This window comes from Morus notabilis, unplaced genomic scaffold (genome assembly GCF_000414095.1).
Source record: "Morus notabilis unplaced genomic scaffold, ASM41409v2 Scaffold575, whole genome shotgun sequence".
Classification (NCBI taxonomy): Eukaryota; Viridiplantae; Streptophyta; class Magnoliopsida; order Rosales; family Moraceae; genus Morus; species Morus notabilis.
Window position 1 is genome coordinate 154,294 of NW_010365739.1, and position 10,383 is coordinate 164,676.

General features: G+C 31.6%; 1 pseudogene; it reads left to right on the forward strand.

Moving 5' to 3' along the window:
* The window catches only part of LOC112093648, a 16,004-nt pseudogene extending 10,128 nt beyond the window's left edge, over positions 1–5,876 (forward strand).
* Positions 5,877–10,383: the final 4,507 nt, after the last annotated feature.

Here is a 10,383-nt window from a genome sequence, read left to right on the forward strand (position 1 = left end):
AAGAAATCCATATATGGATTGAAACAAGCCTCCTGGCAATGGTATTTGAAATTTCATGATGTTATCTCCTCATTTGGATTTGTAGAAAACATTATGGATAAATGTATATACCAGAAGGTTAGTGGGAGTAAGATTTGTTTCCTTATCTTGTATGTGGATGATATTTTACTTGCAACCAATGATAGGGGTTTGCTATATGAGGTGAAACAATTCCTCTCTGAAAACTTTGATATGAAGGATTTGGGTGATGCATCTTATGTCATTGGCATTAAGATACATAGAGACAGATTTCGAGGAATTTTGTGTTTGTCTCAAGAGACCTATATCAACAAAGTTTTAGAGAGATTTCGGATGAAAGATTGTTCACCAAGTGTAGCTCCCATTGTGAAGGGTGAAAGATTCAATTTGAATCAATGCCCTAAAAATGAACTTGAAAGGGAACAAATGAAGAACATTCCTTATGCTTCAGTTGTTGGAAGCTTGATGTATGCTCAGGTCTGCACAAGACCTGACATTGCATTTGCTGTGGGGATGTTAGGCAGATATCAGAGTAATCCAGGTATGGACCACTGGAAAGCTGCAAAGAAAGTGTTGAGGTACCTTCAAGGGACCAAGGATTACATGCTTATGTACAGACGGACTGATAGTTTGGAAGTGATTGGCTACTCTGATTCGGACTTCGCTGGCTGTGTTGATTCATGAAAATCAACATCAGGATACATATTTATGTTTGCTGGTGGAGCTGTATCTTGGAGAAGCGCAAAGCAGACCTTGACTGCAACTTCCACTATGGAGGCTGAGTTCGTTTCTTGTTTTGAGGCTACTTCGCATGTTGTATGGATGAAGAGTTTCATTTCTGGGCTTGGAATTATGGATTCAATTTCTAGGCCATTGCAGATATATTGTGACAATTCAGCTGCAGTTTTCATGGCTAAGAATAACAAAAGTGGTAGTCGAAGCAAGCACATCGACGTCAAGTATCTAGCCATAAGGGAACGTGTTAAAGAAAAAACAGTGGCTATTGAACACGTTAGCACTGAATTGATGATTGCTGATCCTTTAACAAAAGGCATGCCACCATTGAAATTTAAGGATCATGTAGATAGAATGAGACTTGGTTCCTTTATGTGATTTTCGTTGTAAGAACGAATGTTATTTTCAATGAAACTCTAATTGTGATGTTTTCTCATATTTGTTTTTTCTAGTGTACACATTTATTTTGAGAAATAACATTATTGTTTGGACCTGGAATAAACGGTTTATTCATTAAGTTGTATGGGCTAGTGTTTAAGAGACATGATGCATTGTGATACATGGAAGATAATACTCATTTTAAGAGGATCTATCGCCATGATTCATGTATTTTGTTTCTTATTGAGATAAATGATGGAATATATGGACCAAGTGGGAGAATGTAAGATTTTTTCCTTTAATATTAGGAAACTAACTTACCGTTATAGTGGCCCATATCTTCCACTTTGTAGGGACGCGAATAACGTTCGAAACCCGTCCATAACCACTGCCCACGTGTTGTGCACGATTAAGAATATTCTGTGATGGACTGAGTATACATATATATACGAGTGCATTTCCTTCCGTTGGTCCCTAAGCCTTTCAATCTTATTCAGTAAAATACACCATCTATTTGAGATTGAGTGAGGATTAGAAGCGCCAAATCCGAGTTAAATATCTGTCGAGCGTAAGAAGTTATCAATGGCCGGAGGTATGCTTTCAATTCGATTCTATTCCGCAATATTGATCTAAATGCTATTGAGTTTCTTAGAAGCATGTTTAGATCGTTTAAGATTTAGTTTACAGAACTTTGTTTGAATGGATTAGAAAACAAGCTGCGCATCACAAGAAAAGACTTGTGATGAAAAGATTGTGTGGGAACTTTCTTTGTCTCCTTTTGTTTTGTTTTATGTTTTTCTTTTTTGTCATTATTTTTATAGCTGCCTATTACCAACAACTTGTTTGATTGTTTGCTTTGCTACAATATAATTTTTAAAATGTCTAGCACTTTGAAACTGTTGAGAAGATGGCATGACACTTTTGATTGTCATGTGAATTATTTTGAGGATGCGATGAAATTTCAAATGGAACGAGTTCTTAAAGTGAAAGGAACTTTTTCTTATTTTAAAAGGTTTTATTGAAAGAAGGGTGAAGAACGATAATTTGGAAGAGTCAATTTAGATAACCCCATTAACATCCTCATAGAGTGCCAAATGTCCAAAATTTAGATGAAATGAGACGTTTCCATAGTTTGAGAGGAATGGAAGCTACAAATGCAAGTTCAAGGACTAAAGTGAGATTTTAGTCAAGTGGATGAATTTTTTTTTTTTTTTAAATTTGTCCTTTATTCCTATTGTTCACTTTTTTCTCCTTCCCTTTTCTCTTTCATGCTTCAAATTTAGGCTAAAGTCTTAACTTTGAGCAACTTTCTCACTGATTTATTTTCTTTTGTTTTTGTTTCAACCCTCTCAAAGATACTTCATATATTCATTTCGTCTCAGTATTTGAGCAACTAGCTGGTTAAAAATCAACAATATCTGCATGGCTAGTTTCATGCTCAATTATGAGAGTGTGCCTGTTCATGCTCAATTATCTAATCCTTAGTATAATATGTTCTAGTTTTCTTTTTCTAATCCTTGGTAATGTACTATTGTATATTTCTCTTTAAAATTAGTGAAGCAGTCGTAGTTTTGCGTGAAGTTGATTAATACGTTATAACTTGTTAGTCTATGGCCTTACTGCTAATTGGCAGTAAGTTGTGCATGCACTATGTTTTTGCAATACGTCTATAATTATATGAAACTGCATATGTAACGTTACTATTGCAGCATCTCCAATGTTAAATTAGTGTGGTAATGTCAAATTTTCGTATTCCCATGCAATTTTATTTTTATGCTAAATTAGTAAATTTGACATATGGTATCCACCAAGTATAGCATATGCCAAATATTTGTACTTGATTGTTATTAGTTGGAAATTTTAATAATTACAACATCAGAATTTTCAAATTAATTTAAAATTAAAAGTTTATTTTTATAACTTTCAAAACTTAATAATTATGAGAAAATGTAGATTTAGCATTTGAAATACCATTATGCACTAAAGTATGAATAAAAATAACACATCAAGCATTTAATTTTCAGTCTTTTGATGCCAAATATGTCGTTGACAATAGCATTTAGATTTAAGATCGTCTAAATTAACTAATTGGAAACTATCTCGGCACTATTGATCTATTTCCATATTGTTAAACATGGACAATCAAGGAATTTTCTCAATGATAAGATTTGTTCTAATCATTAAGAAAATGTAGATTATGAGAAAATTAAGTTATAATTGTCTTGATTATGATAAAATGTAGATTTAGCATTTGAAATAGCATTATGCACTATAGTATGAATAAAAATAACATATCAAGCATTTAATTTTCAGTTTTTTTGATGCCAAATATGTCGTTGAGAATAGCATTTAGATTGAAGATAGTCTAAAATAACTAATTGGAAACTATCTAAGCACTATTGATCTAAAACGATATTGTTAGACATGGACAATCAAATAATTTTCTCAATGATAAGTTTTGTTCTTATCTTAAGGAATTTGAATGTCTTTTTAATATCATTGCTAACCAATGATTTAGGCAAACATAAAAGAAAGAGTTTAGAGAAAAGAATATAATTAGGGTAGAGAAATTTATCCAATTCTAGAGACATAGAGATAGAACAGGAAAAGAGAAAGAGAATTCAAAAAAGGAATAAGAAATGAAACTATAATACTCAATATTCATTAATCAATCATTTCTAGCATAATAGCGTGGTGCCTTACCGCAGTGCAGGCAAATTTGCGGTAACGGTCATGCTGGTGCTTCAAGATTCCAATGCATTGAATTGAAATTACAACTAATGTATTTGCGTAGATTTAAAATATCAAAAAGATAAACTTGACTAGTCCTAAATAGTCCTAAGAGATAATCATAACCATAAATTCAAAGTAATTAATTAAAACTTTTAAAAACTCTAATCCAGTTCTTCATCAACGGGCTACTACAATTAACAGCAACGTTGCTTTTTTTTTTTTTTGTTTTTTAATATATTTCTGGTTATGAAGCATTGTATCAATAGTAAAATATTTGAACATCTTCATGTAATATGTTTTGGATGTTTCAGCATGCGAAAAATCATCGAACGATACCGTAAACAGCCAAAAGATCTTGAGCAAACTAACATGACTGAAGCCGATCAACAATACATGCAGGTTAGAAACTCCATATCTTGGAATATGATATTTCATCTCTCTGATTTTTATTCAAGCATTGATACATGTATGCCACTTAAATAATGATTTTTGTGTTTGGTATGAGGGTTTAAATTAGGGTGGTTTTGATTTTAAAATCAGAACCATGATTCATGATTTGAACATGTGGTCCATACCATGGTTCTGGAACCGGAATTAAAATTAGGGGTTTGAACCATCCAAAACCAAGAGGGAGGGTTGTTTTATTTTTTAGAGTGATTTTAGTTTAAAACATCACATCAGGATCCACACTTTGAACCAAAACCATCCAAACTAAATACTGACTTTCAAAAACCATTTTTTACTTTTTGCAAACAAATAAAGGTTAGAACCAGAATCATGAACTCCGGTTTTAAAACTCTCATACCAAATGTAACCTTAATGTTTTACTATTTCAGAATCATCTATATATTGTACAACTACTCGTGACGTGAGAATAAAGTATTTTGTAATTTATAACTCGCATGCAATCAAATACTTTCTTTGCTCTTGAGGATCATAAGGAGTACTTGGCTAGCCATGTTTCATTGAACTACAATGATCAGACTGTAACAAAATTTATAACAATCAAATGCTATCTGAATCACTACCTTGCTAAAGTTTTTTTGAATATCTGACAAAAAAACCACTAGAAGGCTCACTCTGAAAACACATATTCTGATCCATAATGCAACTAATATATGCCAACTTTTTGTAACCAAGTTTGTTTTTTCCGATAACAATGAATATATATGGATTCTCTTGTCACATTTTTTTCTTAATTAATGTAACTGTCGAATTAATAATAAACCGCTATAAATTTTGCGTATTTGTCTATCTTGTATATTATTGCACTCGTTAATAAAGGATTAGTGCGCTTAATCCGTAACAACAATTACATAATGGTAAAAAGGAGCAAAATTTCACAAAGGGTATATCATAAAGTCCAGTGTAAATCTTCTTAATCCAATGTAATACCTGTAGAATCGGATATTGGGTTCCAAGCCGAAAGCAGATTTCCCACGAATTTTAATATCAGAAAACAATAGGCTAAGACAAGAAGCCCATGTTGCATCCGCAAGAACAGGATTGTTCACTGAGATTCGATCATTATCTCTGTAAGCCTCGCCTTTTTCTGGCCCCAAACTCCCTTGGCGAGCAAAACCAAGTGATTCTGCAGCGTTCAGGAATGCTTTTGATTCAGCTGATGACAGAATATTTTCAACCTGAACCTCTAACTAACAATTATTATAACATGGAAAAATTCAGCAACACATTACTGAATTCTGAGAAACTAAATTCAACCAAATTTTGTTCCTAAAAATGTTCAAAATAATAAATTTGAAAAACTGATTTGGAGATTTTGGAAATTTGGAAATTTTAAAAAAATGAAATATGGAAATTTTGAGATAATGGATGAGATTCATACTGTGAAAAGATCGGTGTCTTTGAGGCGAGTGATGTGGAGATTTTGTTTTGGTTTGATCGCAGGGCAATTTGATGTCGTTTTTGGGAAAACAGCTTCTCCTTCTTCACCATAATTTTATTTTTCATTTTAAATTTTCACGTTAGATCTGCCACAAACTCCACGTAGTTAAGATTTGTACCATAATTTATTTATGTAAAATCTTCACCACTTCGTGTTTTTTTTTTTTTTTTTTTTTTTTTTCCCTTTTCCTTTTTTTTTTTTTTTCCCCATACTCTATATACTATGCCACATACTCCACACAGTTAAGATTTGTATCATAATTTATTTAATGTTAGAATCTCTACCACTTTGATTTATTTTTTGTTTTTTGTTTTTACCTCATCTATCCTTTTAACTGAAAACGTTTCTAAGAAAACTAGTTATTCACAAATATCTCAGTGTTTTTTTTTTTTTTTTTGTAAATGTATGTTTTTATTTTTCATTTTAAATTTTCAATATAATTCAAAAGTATATTATTTTTCTCATATATATTACAACACCAACATTAAAACCTTTAAGATTCACACCTATATCAAAATAAAAATTGTGATGGGTGGTTGAATGTGTTTGTTGGGACATAACATCGGATGGTATTTAAATACCAACGACTTATCAAGGAGGTACATCTTGTACTTTAAAATAAATAAATAAATAAATAAATAAATAAATAACTTTTAAAGATGTGAAGTCTTGAAAATGATTAATCTTTTTCTCGGGACTGAGTTAGAAGCAGATGCGGTTGGCCTTTTTTTGAGAGTACAAACCACGTGTGGTGTTCAAAGGCTTAGCCCATATTTATTTTAACAATTCAAACTGTTATTTGGGATTCAAACTTTAATTCAAGATTTAAATTGATGTTTAAGAGAAGAAAATTCAAGGACAATTTAATCCATTAACAATAGTTCAAGGATAACTCAAATTGTTGAGTTTAGAATTCATCGTCTGCCCTTAAATTCTAACAATCCGAATTGATCAACAGTCAAATAGTTACAGATTCTACTTTTTCTCTCTTTTCAATTTCAATCTTAAAAATGTCATAACTTTTTCATTAAAATTCCAATTCAGATGATTTTTTTAATGTGTTTATAATGAAGAGAGGAACAAATAACCACCCATATTGCATATTTTTTAATGTCATTTATAATGAGATTTTATAAGATTTGTTATAAAACTCTAATGATAGTTTTCAACACTTTATCCAAACACAGTTCGGATTTTATTCCAAATTCAAATTACAATTTATTTGCATATCCAAACAACAGTTCGGATCACAGTTTGAATCACTACAATTTAGATTATACAATTCTAACTAAAGGTGTTCAAATATCTACAATTTAAGTTGTTGAACCAAACAAGCTCTTAGCCTTTGGAGGTAATTATGATGGAAGATTCGAGAGTAAATGCTTTTGTACAAAGTAAAAAGACAGTAATTTTCACCGGATTATTAAAGTGTTCAAAAGCGACAATGAGCTAGCTACGATTTTTTACTATGGGATAACCATTTTATATTTCTTTGATGTCACTCATATGTTTATTTTTAGTAAATTTGACACTAAATATAGTATATATAAAATTTTAACATTTAGTTCATATTAGTTGATATCTATATATGTATATATATTTTTTTCATTTAATCATTACGATATGGAGCTCTTATTTATGAGCTTATAGAAAACAAAATGTTTAGTCCATAACTAATGCGAGGTTCAGGTAAAGAGTCAATAACTCAACAAATCTTATAACTCAGAACAATATATATAAAACATATATGTATATGTATATGTATTACAAAGAAAAAGTTATTACGACGAATCATCTAAAGGGCATCCAGGTAATGAAAATAGCAAATGAGATCATCAAAGTTATTTAAAGAGGACCGCGTCAAAAGAAATAACGAAACCTTGTGAGACATGGTTTGTTGGCGGGCCTTCGTAACCTTTTGAAAAAAGATGGGAAGAGATGACGATCATGAAAATGATATAATGGATGATTGCTTAAAGTTAGAATGTATGAAGAATTTTGCTTATAGTTAAAAAAATACTGAAAGAATTTTGGTGTGGACATGACAATAATTTTACCTTGTTGTGTGGAAAGAATTGTCTATTTACTTTATTGTGGTTTTCAGGCGTTACCGTTGTCATTTTTTGAACTTTTTGTTGCTTTTAAATTTGATGTCATTTTTTGAACTTTTAGCTTCTTAAGTTACTGTTGTCTTCTCATTCTACCTTGTTTTATTTAAACTTTAAAAGTACCTAACTTTTGCAAGGTTTGTTACTCAAAATGGATTTTTGAGGTAGTTAAGCATTACAGAACAACTTCATGGCTAAAATTAGATTAGAGAGAAATACAGTAAATCTGAGATGCAAGTTGTGTAACACTTTTGTAACCTTCTTTTTCATCATAGTGCATAACTCCCACTACTATAAATTTTGTTTATATGCTTGTTTGTATTTATTTTAAATTATTGCTCTCGTTAATGAAAATTAAGTTACTTAATCCGCAACAACATAAAAGGAGCAATATTTTCTTAAGGGCCAATCATCAAATTCAAGGTAAATCTTCCTAATCCAATGCAATACCCTATAAATCGGACATTGGGGTTCAACCCAACATCAACTTTTCCTCGAATTTTAATATCATAAAACAATGAGAAAATGAGACAAATAATTCTTAAAATGTATGTATATGAATTTTTACCTTTTATTTTTTATTATCTTTTTTTAGTAAAATAACTATATTAGTCAAAATGGTAATAATTAAGAGTAAATAGTAAAAATTCAGACTGATGCACTCTAAGTGTACGTATGGTTTGGTGAAATGACCATTACAATGAAATGACAATTCTTGGTTAGACAAAAAGACTTAGGAACGACTATTCTTATTGAATTGTTATTCAATCAAGTGGTTGAATAACAATTCTTGAAATGAACGAGTTGAATGACCATTTCATTTCAAAACTGAAATAATTAAAATTTTCGCTTCCTAAATTCCCCATCCTAATGTTATAAAATTTACTTTAAATATCCTTTTTCACCATCTCAATATTAATAAATAAGATAAAAACTTATACTATATATTATGTTCTATTTCAAGATTAACCAACATTGTAATTCCAATATTAATTCAAATGCTCAACTAAACAACGAAATTTGACTAAATCATTAATCTATTCTCATTCTCATTCTATTATTTTCATATTCTTATTCTTTTTTCTACTTTATTTCTACTCTATTCCATCAAACCAAACGTATTCTAAGACAAGTTCAAACAACTCACCATTTCTGTAAGCCTCATGTTTATCTGGACCCAAACTCTCTTAGCGAGCAAAACCAATAGATTCTGTAGCTTCGACAAATGCCTTTCTCGACTGATGAGAGGAAATTTTGAACCTAAACACATATAGAATTATCATAATATGAAAAATTCAGCATCATATAACTTAATTATGAGAAACTCTAAATGCTCCCAAACTTTCATTTCCTCATTCGATTCCTTAAAACAAGGAAAAATCACGACACTGTCACATCCCAGAGCATTTGTTCAAGCGACACTGAATTTGACGAGCTGATGTTTCAGTGTATATATACACCAAGTAAAGCACAAATAGAAGCTCCAATCAAGTCTATAGTATGCATGTAAAAAAATATAATTAGAAAAATAAAATATGGGAGTGTTTCAGGTAAGATTCAAACTCAAAAATTCAATATGGAGGTGGGTTTGATATTATTATTAAGTCAAGCCTGAAATCTCGGAAACAATTTCCTTTACAAGGATCTGTAACACCCTGAAGAATTAATTGAGATTAATTAAGGTAATTGAGATTATTAGTGTGCCTAATCTGATTTAATTAATTGAGTTTAAATAATTTCAAGGTATTTAAATTATTCACAGTAATTTATTTAATCCAGAAGTGTGTATAGGCGTATTTCTGGACTGTTATATTTTACACATGTCACTTTCTTTTATTTTTCTTTTCTTTTCTTTTTCTTTTTCCTTTCTTTTCCTTCCTTTTTCTTTTCTTTCCCGTGCGTTTCTCTCTCTCTCTCTCACACACACTTCCGTGCTCTCTCTCACTCTCTCTCTCCCATTTGTGTCTTAAATCAAAACCGGATTCGAACCAAGAGTGATTTCAAAGAGTTTTCAACGTCAAGAGAAGGATTCAAGGTAAGATTACTGAAAGAACCTCTCTTGAATCTATGTTTTTCGGATTTCAAAATTTATTTTTGGTTCAAAACGGATTTTGAGTAAAACTAGGGTAGAAATTGGAGATCTTGGGTTCTTTGGACTTGTTTTAGTACCTAGAACCCAGATCTAGTGGTTGTCCCTTGAGATTTTGTGAATTGGGACTGGATTTGCAGGTTTTTGAACTGATTTCCGCGAGTTTTCGTGAACTGGCGTTCTCCACCGGTCGACCGCATCGGTCGACCGAATCTTGCTATGGCCACCGGCCGACCGGTCCGGTCGACCGGACGCACACCACCGGCCGACCGGTGGTGATGCACTTCTCTATCACCGGTCGACCGGTGTACACGGGGTTTTACCCTGTTTGGCCTGAAATTGTTATTTTGACCCCTGTTTTCGGGAAAAACCCAAATTAGCTTCATTTGGGGACTTGGGATAAAAGGATTAGCATC